Source organism: Choristoneura fumiferana, chromosome Z, assembly GCF_025370935.1.
Source record: "Choristoneura fumiferana chromosome Z, NRCan_CFum_1, whole genome shotgun sequence".
NCBI lineage: Eukaryota > Metazoa > Arthropoda > Insecta > Lepidoptera > Tortricidae > Choristoneura > Choristoneura fumiferana.
Genome location: NC_133472.1, coordinates 132,423 through 143,864, shown reverse-complemented (window position 1 = coordinate 143,864; position 11,442 = coordinate 132,423). Strand labels below are relative to the sequence as shown.

Below are 11,442 nucleotides of genomic sequence, written 5' to 3'. Positions count from 1 at the left end.
GAGTCTATGTTTCGTAACTCTAGTCCGTCCGTGGCGACATACAATGTTTTTTCTCATGCGAGTAAAACTGTTAAAGAAAAAATATAATTCTTTCAAATATTGCCGATACCTTAAGGCTGCGCTCTTGGCAGCGCCGCCCTCCCCCTCCGCAGCATGTGCCTGAGCAGCAGTATCAGTACGGGCATTGACTCATTTACCGACCACGGGTTTCATGACAAGCACATTAAGGTCGAGGGTTTTATTTGGGGGGTTGCAACCAAGGTAGCCTGCATGTTACGACACTGTATACGAGCAAGTGTGATGAAAAATATCTTTGTTTTGAAAAGCACGAGACTATACCCGCACGTTTCTTAACCAACCGTCCCCATCCAGTGACATGCACGGAGCGTCATAAACGATGCCGATATGACCGAACAGTATAACCCGTTGACATGCTGTAGTCCTTGTCGCATTGTCTCCGTACCTGACACGGTCCTATTACGGTCATGGTATGATATATTTTTTTATTCGACTGGATGGCAAACGAGCAAGTGGGTTCTGATGGTAACCGTCACCACCGCCCATAAACATCTGCAACACCAGGGGTAATGCAGATGCGTTGCCAACCTAAAGGCCTAAGATATATACCTCAAGTGCCAGTAATTTCACCGGCTGTCTTACTCCTTCACGGCAGGATTAGCGAGAAAGATGGCGGTAGCAATCCGGGCGGACCTTGCACAAGGTCCTACCACCTGCCCGCACGTTGTAGTGAGTAGAAGCCTTCAATCGGTTGAGGCGTCCGCGTCGGATGGCGCAGCGCACGCATAAATCAGCGTATCGAGATGCCCCTAATGGCCCATTCTCGTTGTTATTGCCGATCGTCTACGAGGGAAGATGCATACGACTTGCTTTGATAAAATAAATAGAGATTAATTTGTTGGTCCTTGACTGTTGGCCTTTTAGAGAGGCTCACTCACGCAACGAGCTATGGAGAGAGCTATGCTTGGACTTTCTTTGAAAGAAAGAAAGAAAGGTTTATTTTGGCTCCATAAGTACCACCTAAAACTAAGACTAGAACTAGCACTAAAACTATGTTACTTGGTGACACGGCAGGATACCGAAAAGGGTCTCCACTCAGCATGTGTTGCCGCACATTATGTGCAGCAAAGCTGGTTTTCTGTGGAGCGATAGAATCCGGAATACGGAAATTCGTCGAAGTACTAAAGTCACCGACATTTTTTTTTATTCGACTGGATGACAAACGAGCAAGTGGGTCTCCTGATGGTAAGAGATCACCACCGCCCATAAACATCTGCAACACCAGGGGTATTGCAGATGCGTTCCCAACCTAGAGGCCTAAGATGGGATACCTCAAGTGCCAGTAATTTCACCGGCTGTCTTACTCTCCACGCCGAAACACAACAGTGCAAGCAATGCTGCTTCACGGCAGGATTAGCAAACAAGATGGTGGTAGCAATCCGGGCGAACTTTGCACAAGGTCCTAGCACCTGCAAAAATATGCAAGTTGAAGTGGCAATGGGTGGGCCACATCGCTCGAAGAACAGATAACCGTTGGGGGAGAAAAGTCCTCGAGTGGCGACCACGAAGCGTTGGCAAGCCTCCCACCAGGTGGACTGACATCGTGAGAGTTGTGGGAAACCGGTGGATGCAAGTGGCGAGTTGTCGTTCATTGTGGCGTTCTAAGGGGGAGGCCTTTGTTCAGCTGTGGACGTCTTCCGCTGACGTCATGGTCGTCTTATCTGGGGTGGTGATACGCCGCATTGTCCATCGCCATTCCTCTCTCAGTGTTGCCTTCCTAGTCCAATTGGACGTAGTTATGCAAACAGGAACCAACCCACACCTCTCCCCAACCAAAGTCTAGATAAATATTATCATTATGATAAGTATTAATAAATAAATAAATAAATAAAGTATTAGATAAGTATTATCTATATATTATAAATGAAACGGATACAAAATTCAGATCTATTGTCAAGAAGACATTAATATCAAAGGCGTATTACAAAGTTAATGATTATATCATGGCGATTAGCGATCCCTTCAAATAGCGAACCTACTGTGTTAAAAATACTTGTGATGTATACATATCATTTAATAATATTGTAAATCTGTTTTAAAATAAAATATATACCTCGTTGAGTTTCTTGCCGTATTCTTCTCAGCAGAGGTTTTTCCGAACCGGTGGTAGATTTTTTTTGACATTCATAAGTGCTTGTTATAGCCTAAATTGAATAAAGATATTTTGACTTTGACTTTGACTTTGAGTAGCAACAGTGACTAAAATGCACCTTCTATCAATAGATACCTATCAATCAATAGAAGGTGCATTTTAGTACCTGGTTGCATACTATCTAGACTTTGGGGGGAGGTGTGGGTTGATTCCTGTTTGCATAACTACGTCCAATTTAATGATAACTTATTGAACTATCCCATTAATATTATAAATGCATATTTGGTAAGTCTTAAAGAATTGTATGCGGACGGAACCGCGGTAAACAGCTACTGCTTAAAATCGGTTCAATCTTTTTTGAGATATTCAACTTTGAAAAGACAATGTTAGAGACAATTTATCTAATTTAAATGATAAATTGCAAAATCATCATCATCATCATTATCATCCCAGCCTATATACGTCCCACTGATGGGCACAGGCCTCCTCTCAGAACAAGAGGGCTTGGGCCATAGTTCCCACGCGGGCCTAGTGCGGATTGGGAACTTCGCACGCACCATTGAATCGCTTCGCAGGTTTGTGCAGGTTTCCTCACGATGTTTTCCTTCACCGCAAAGCTCGTGGTAAATTTCAAATGTAATTCCGCACATAAATTTCGAAAAACTCAGAGGTGCGAGCCGTGGTTCGAACTCACGACCCTCTGCTTGAGAGGCGATAGGACAAACCACTAGGCCACCACGGCGTTGCAAAATCACTAATAAGAATATATTTTGCATTTGCAAATTATTATTTGTCATGCATGTTCACTACTTTAGAGTGAAGTGTTGTTTGTTCGGAAGAGTTAAGGTCGGGGTCGTGCTTGTGGTGGGGGGAGAAGAGGGGTTTATTGGGAACGCAATAAAACCATTGAAGCACAAGTTCGAGGGCTTTACGCGTTTTTTAGGGTCTCATTAGGTTAAATTGTCGTTAAAAAACCGGACAAGCTCGAGTCGCGCGCATCAAAGGTTCCGTGGATATTTGTATGTATGTCAAAAATATTGATATATACTAGGTGATTCGGCATTTTTAGCCCGCGTTAGGGTGTATACTTGGCCCATTAAACCCATTTTCCCCTCGACGTGTCTATCCCTCCAGGCTATATGAACGTCTTGGGCAAAATAGGTCGTTTTATGATCTTGTTTCACAATCTACTATTTTTAAATTGTTTAAAAAAAAACTCGTCTTTTAATATTTCTGCGCCAAGTTTCACTTTCGGCGCGATCGGTTTCACTTCATCGCTGTATCCACAAAACGGTTACGCGATCAGAAAACCTTTCCCTAAGTAATAGAGAAAATACCACACGCTGATTGGCTATTTCACGCGACGCCAGTGCGGTTATTGGCTTATATCAATATTGCAGCCAATGAGCGCGGAGATAGCGCGCTACTTATTTATATTCTTCAAAGATGGTTCACTGGTATGAATTAAAGTTATTTGAGTTCAGAAAAACGTTCGCCGTTAGCCTAGTAAAACAGGAGAAATATGTAAACTCCAACCCTTTAGGAGACAAGAGGACACAGGCTGACGATGCCTTGCGGCTCGGGCTTATCACTCGTCACATGTGTAAAACCTTACTTACCAACCTCGTATGACGTATCACAAACAGTTCGTTGTATTTGTTTTCTTACATCTTAACAATTTTCATAACACGCTTATCTGTTTTTACGAGTCAGGAAAGTTCCCTTCTACTCGATTTCTAAATCTACGTACTCGTTTGAACGTGTCAGTTTAGCTTCGACATTTTTAGAAAACCGGCCAAGAGCGTGTCGGACACGCCCAAGATAGGGTTCCGTAGCCATTACGAAAAAAATCAAGTAATTATGTGCGTTATAACACAATTAAAACACTACAGTTTTTAAATTTATTACCAGAACGAGCGTTCACGGCACTTACGTCCTTTTGTTGAGAAGCGCAGTTTTTCGGCAATAAGTCAAAAACGGTATATCCGATCATGTTGAAACCAATTTTCGTTGAAAGTATTTATTAAGCGTTACCTTTCTATATTTTTTGGACAAACGGTTTACAAGATAGAGGGGGGGGGGGCACAATTTTTGCTACTTTGGGAGCGATTACTTCCGGAAATCTTCACTAACTGCGCACAATAAAAAACAACCTGCTTTAAAGTTGGTTTAAAGATCAGTTTATTTAATTAACATCTTGTATATTTTACCAGCTTATAGCAATGAAGAATGGTAGCGTACTAATAGTTGCAAAGGCGATTTGTCAGCGTACTCAAATGCCCTAAACTGTTACGGAAGCCAAATATTTCAGTGCAATTTCAGATTCAAAAAATTATCGGCCTCCAAGAGCCGTGAACGATCTGGCGTTTGGAATCCAATCCATTTCCTTTGCTTTGCCGAATTGAGGGGGAATTCGTTACAAGGTTTTTCACTTAGACCCAACTACGGGTACTTTAAAAGTGGCTTGGATGCTCTGACTTTAGCTGTACATATAGATATAATAGTTATAATAAATAATAATAATAATTTACTGGAAAATTAACCACACGTGCAAAGCTGAAATCTTATGTCAAATAAGTTGTATCTGCAAGAATTAAGCTACTGTTGTACATGCTCGTTACTAGCACGAAAGCATGCTACTATTGAGCAAATGTTTACCTACTAGAATGTGTGTATAGGGCACGTGCTACCATTAAGCATGCTTGTTTAGTGGCATACTGGTAGTTCAGGTACTAGTATGCTTATTAGCATTCATTTAAGTTGTTTAGCTTATTAAGTTAACTTATTTTCTAACTAAACTAAAACTAAAAGCAAAAAAACCGGCCAAGAGCGTGTCGAACACGCCCAAAATAGGGTTCCGTAGCCATTACGAAAAAATTAAGTAATAGTTTTCTAAGGATTTCGTATTTTATACGGAATCTTCCAAGTTTAGGTATATGTTATACCTTAGGCTTCTATTTACTCATAAACTACTAATAATTCTCAAGAAAACTTGGCCGCTATAGTTTTCCTTGAAAGTTTGATATACTTACTACCATTCTGAATTTTTTCGAATTTGTCCACCCACTGGTTTAGATTTTAGAGGGGGGGACGCTCGATTTTAATGAAATTTTGCACTTTAAAGTTGAATATTTCGCAAGTACATCAATGAATCGAAAAATCGTCTTATCAAACCTCTAATGGTTTTAAAAGACCTATCCAACGATACCCCACACTATAGGGTTGGATGAGAAAAAAAAATCACCCCCACTTTACGTCTATGGGAGGTACCCTAAAAAAATTTTTTTTAAACTTTTAATTATACCATTTTGTCGGCATAGTTTACCTATATATCCGTGCAAAATTACAGCTTTCTAGCATTGATAGTCCCTGAGCAAAGCCGCGGACGGACAGACAGACAGACATGGCGAAACTATAAGGGCTCCGTTTTTCCCATTTTGGCTCCGGAACCCTAAAAAGAAGCTAGTATGATCAAGAACTTTAATTCTTGAACCATGGAACCTTTTCAAATGTAAAGTCATTACGATTTTCCTTATTAATTAATGCGATGTCACTATGATGTTTACTGTGAAATGATTCCATGGTGGCTCGAGAATTAAAGTACATCGAAACTTCCGGGTCAGCTCGGCGCTCTCAAAGGCTCGCCGGCTCCGGTGTCTCTGCAATCGAATTCGATTGCCCTTTACTGATCTATTTAATTTAATTGGAAACAATAAATACCATTTCCTGTGATTGCTCTTTTGGAAGCATTACACTAATTTTCCGGACGTTCGTGTGATAATTCAATTTCGACCCACTCTAACAGTTTCGACGTTGGTTTGATCGCATGAAAAGTTAATTACAAAAACAATAACCGAACTGCTTAAAACAACTTGAAAAAATATGATAGCTAGGACTTTGTTTATTAACTGAAGCTTCAACAGTCAGAACTTTAAGTTATTTAAAAGAGTTCTAGACTACTAAACTGGCTTTAACCTTTTAGCTTTCATTTAACAAAAGATTTTTCAAGGCAGTCTTTTCGATTTTTCAATTATTTTTTTAATTGCATTATACCGTTTTGATATTCCTGTGATAATTGTAGCTTTAAAGTGTTTTAACATTTTATATATATGTACATACACTCCGAGAGTTACGATAAATCTAATGATACCTCATTCATCAATGCTACCTCAGTCATTTAGGCTACAGAGAGAACGATGGCAAATTGCATGTCAATTGGTTCAGTAATGGTAGTAGTAAAAGACGAAGCAAAGAAACTCGTATATAATATTAGCATAGAATTACGATTCTACGCTGCCGTAGTATCTCATAAGAGAGGGAGCACTCAAAACCGACATGACTTTACCGGCCGACCAATGCCGACCTGATATTTGGTGGCCCAAATGGCTTTGAAATAACAGCGCGGTAAATTCCGGTCACGCAATATCTACCCGGTAGGAATAAATACCACTCTAACATTCCCGATAAATACCGGTTTGATAATCGGAAGCCAATAATTACCGACATGTTTTTCCCGTCCCGTTTGTGTTAGGTTCAGAAGCGCCAGGACCAAATTAAGTTATTTTCTACTAAATTTATTAATATTCCGTGTTTACGAAAAACAGGGTCGGTATTGACATGCGGGTAATTATCAGGTCGGTATTTATCAGGTCAAGATAAATCACCGCGGTACGATGCATATCGGGCTAATGGTTCTCTATCGTTTGCCTGAATTTCATATGCCCAAATGTACCGTTTTCTAGAATTTTCATTTGCCATAAAGTAATTTATTTCCGAAATAGTAATTTCTTCAGAGTTGATATTAAACGGTGTACTGCCTTTTCGGCGAAATATGTTTCGCCAAATTTCACTTAGCAACCAATCTTTCGCCAAAGTTTCATTTGGCAAACAATTCGTTGGCATAACTTTACTCCGCATTTTTCTTATTACGCAACACTTTTATATTGCAAAATTTTACTTCATCACACTTTTATGTGGCAAATAATTATGTAGCAAATGATTGGCTTAGGCGAATAACAAATTGTCAAATAACATTTGGCCAATTTTTATATTGCAAAGTTTTACTGTAAAATTTGTGCGAGCGAGCGAAGCGAGCGAGCAAGACGGCTCGGAGCAGAAGCGACTTGGATAGTTTAGGTTCAGAAGGCTAAGGCGAGAGCGAAGCGGAGCGTAGCTCCCGCCTTAGCCTTCGATGTTAGGTTTTTTTTATAGCAGCCAGGATAACTGCCACTAGGAAAGTAGGTTGTATGCCATTCAATATGTTGCTAAGTTAAGGTATGCCAATCAATACGTTTGACCAAAACATAAACGACATCTTAAAAAAATCCCAGGTAATAATTTGCATAATAATAATTTATCAAATGATTAGTTGGGAAATGATATCAGTGCGAAATGTTGAGTTGGGAAATAACATTTCGCCTAAATAAAAATATGGGATAAATAGTTTGGGAGCTAATAATTTGCTAAATAATTTTCGCCGAATCATTAGTAAACCATATTAAACTAACCTACTGCATTCTATATGATGACATTTAAAAAAATCCTGAAAACAGCACGGTTCTATATATTTTATGGCAAACGTTGGTATGGCAAGCGAAATTCGGGCAAGTAAAGGTAAACGCGGGCTAATATTTAGTGGCATGGCATTAAATGTACGTGTACACGAAAAACGGGGTCGGTATTACCATGTCGGTATTGTCCGGGCCGGTAGGTAAAGACTGTCACCCCATAAGAGTTGTGGTATGGGGGTTGATGACACGTTACGTGACGCCTTCCGTATTTGTATGCAAAACATTGCAAGTCGATTAGAGTCGAGTCGAGGTCAGCTCTTTACTTCGGCTCACTTAGAGCGGAGACGCGTAGGTGTTAAAATGGTAATTTGTTAGGATAATGTTTAGATAATTTACATACTTACGTGCACTTTGCTCGCGCCGCGGATGTTTTATTAATACACCAAGAGCTGGTACACGTTTACGGGTAGGTGTTCGAGGATAAGTTAGAAAATTTAACTTTAAATGAAAACTAAATGATAATTACGTCTAGTCCATACTTACAGAATTTCATCTATTTCTGTTGCCTAGTTTTCAAATGAGACCGGGACTACGTTTGTATGGAGAATGGAACGAAGATACTTCTCAAGCCATTATTAATTCACGCATTCACGCATGCATTCGCGATTATTGACCCACGTACGGTCATATACTCGTACGGTGCAACATTCTAGCTCCGCCCAATAGCCCAATGCCCAAGCTCTTAATTGTCTTTATAAAACCCTTGGATTTATCTTGCAGCTCCAGACTGCGAGATGTTTGTTGACTTTGAAAGGTTATCCTTCGGCCTGACTGCGCCCTGTTGGACCGTATGGCCCGGCGCGTCCGTCACGCCCCGGCCGGCGTGCTTGACTTGCCCCGGGACGTCCAATCGGAAATTGCTGCGGAACAAATTGATTTTCAAATACTACTTACAGTGAGGAAAAAAGAAAATCGCCGGCGATCAAATCTGCACGGTTTTTCCTTGATGCTTGAACGTATAGTAATTTCAGGGGAACCCGCGCGGAGGTGAAACAGGAATTTAGCAAGTATTTTTTTAAGAGGGAGGTTCTCAAATCGACGCGTATATATAATATATTTTTTTATAGAGTAGTCCGATTTTGATAATTCTTTTTTTATTGGAAAGTGTATACCTCAAAGTAGACGCCATATAAATATGGAAATATATCTTTGGTCTCTGCTCTTTTCATCAGGCCATGGGTCAATTCTTCAATCTGCACTTTTGACATAAGTAGGTCAATCACTTACCAGTTTTATGTTAAAAAAGTTTCTGTTAAAAAAATCATTTACTTGCATTGTCATCTAAACTACATATCCGTACCCAATTTCAAGTCAGTACTATTAACCACTGAGGAGTTCCTTCCTGCGGAGACGATCCTGGCAGGACCACCGAGCTGTCACTACCAGATTATTGTCACCAAATTTACATAGTATGCCAAACAAGTCGATCGGACTACTGGAAGTGGGTCAAATTTAGCTTCCAAGATTTGACCCAAACAAAAATAAATAAAGAAACAGGTGAGACTAAATAAAAGCTAGTAATAAAAAGTCACAAGACTTACCCCCTGTTCCACCATCCATTGATTAAATTTATCTGACGGTTAAATGTAATGCCGTCTCTGTTTTGTTCGAATAGACGGAGATGGCATCACATTTAACCGTCAGTTAAAACTAATCAATGGGTGGTGAAACAGCCCCTTAAGACTGTTTTTAATGTACAACCAGTGAACCTCGAATCAAAGCAAAAGCGTACGACGTCAAAGGATATATAGCACGGCACCCGTTTACCGAGAGCTTTGAGGTCTCATTTTAAATCCTAGTGTGAATAAAGCGGTTTATGTCGGGGTTGTATAAGCTATTGAATCTAAGACGTTCAAAGTCTGACGCCGGACAACCGGACACGTATGAGAAAGGCGGACAGAAACCGGACCGGGCTACACTATTGTGTTCTAAGGTTGCAATGGTGAATGACAAGCACAATGCACAAAGAGTGCAAAAGGTCTTAAACTGAACACAACCTTGTTTTCCGTCGCTTGGGGTTGATATGTTTGAGGTATAATAATGTTAACATTTTGTAAAATAGGTAAATACAAATATCTGTATTTACATAAAACTATCCTAACATCCTGCGTGGATGAAGCAGTGGTGGCGTAGTGGTTTGACCTATCGCCTCTCAAGCAGAGGCTCGTGGGTTCAAACCCCGGCTTGCACCTCTGAGTTTTTCGAAATTCATGTGCGGAATTACATTTGAAATTTACCTCGAGTTTTGCGAAGGAAAACATCGTGATGTAACCTGCATCAACCTGCGAAGCAATTCAATGGTGCGCGTGAAGTTCCCAATCCGCACTGGGCCCGCGTGGGAACTATGACCCAAGCCCTCTTGTTCTGAGAGGAGGCCTGTGCCCAGCAGTGGGACGTATATAGGCTGGGATGATGATGATGATTCTAACATTATATAAAAAAACTGAGTAAGTATAATATGCATAGGCTGGGACGACTGAATGAATTGGGATTCCGTCTCGCTCTGGCGGCCATTGAGGCGGGCGACTCAATGAGCGCTACGGGTGCGTGCTACGGCGTAGCGGCTACGTGCCCCCACCACTTAAATACAGGTTTACTGCTAAGTGGTGAACACGGGTCGATTTCGGCTTGTATACTTATTGGAAGTCCGAATGTAATGTTTGTCAGAACGATCGTTTGTCATAATTCTTTTTTCTCTGAATCCAATAATTGTTCAGAATACGGTATTTGACAACTCCTGATTTTGCCATATCTTAATATTATTATGAAAATATAGATATACAGATAGTGTTTAGCGAAGAGAAAATTTAAATCGGTTGAAAATTGGATTTACAGTGATTTTTTGAAAAATCTATATACCTGTCTCTTTCTCAAACGCTTTTCTCTATGCAGCAAGTATGGCGGTACTGGCGTGTGACGTCACATGCCAGTATGTCTTTCTCTGTCTAACCTTGAATTTCAAACCTTTATAACTTTGTTATTTGTAAAGGTAGCTTAAAAATTGTTTTTCTATTCGATAACAGGCATATTCGATAATAGTTAAATACCGTATTGTTATAAAACAAAACTAAGCTAACCTTTAGTTTTCTATAGGACGACCATTTATAAATTTATGAAAACTGTAAGGTTTCAGTGGAATAAAATTATGACAAACTATGATTCGGACAAAAATTACGGTATGACTTGCGAAGAGTATGCGAACTGGCGCTCCCGGTGAACACAAATTATACTTAGCTTCTATTGCAGCATTTAAAGGCAAAATCAGTGCATTAGCTCTTAAAGCAAACAATTTAAACCCTAATTAATTAGTGATAGTTAATGGTTATCATAGATTTGTTGTATGTAAAATAATAATAAAATAAAATACATACTTAATTGTCCTCTAATATTCCTGTGTCCCATCAGGGCGTCACATGTAAACCTGCCTATTTGAAATTTCATCCATGTTTGGAATGTGATATGCAATAAACAAAATAATGAAGTGAATCATTACTTGAAAATACAAACTGAAATATAGATGCACAGAAAAACCAGAGAAATAAGACCAGCACTGGGAATCGAACCCAGGTTTTCGGCATTCCGCGCCGCGTGCTATACCGCTACACCACTACTGGGCACAAGAAACCGAAAGACGAAACAAAACGAACGAATGGACGAAAGTTTCTCGATGAGGGCTACGGTATAGACGTCGCTAGCGTGACT

The 11,442-nt window shown here is 40.1% G+C and overlaps 1 long non-coding RNA gene across 1 annotated transcript; it reads left to right on the top strand.

The window, feature by feature from the left end:
- The first annotated feature begins 6,979 nt into the window (after window positions 1–6,979).
- On the top strand, window positions 6,980–7,631 carry LOC141438050 (uncharacterized). The gene is made up of 2 exons (XR_012452447.1): window positions 6,980–7,306; window positions 7,356–7,631. It is a non-coding gene; the product is annotated as an uncharacterized lncRNA (long non-coding RNA).
- The last annotated feature ends 3,811 nt before the right edge of the window (window positions 7,632–11,442 follow it).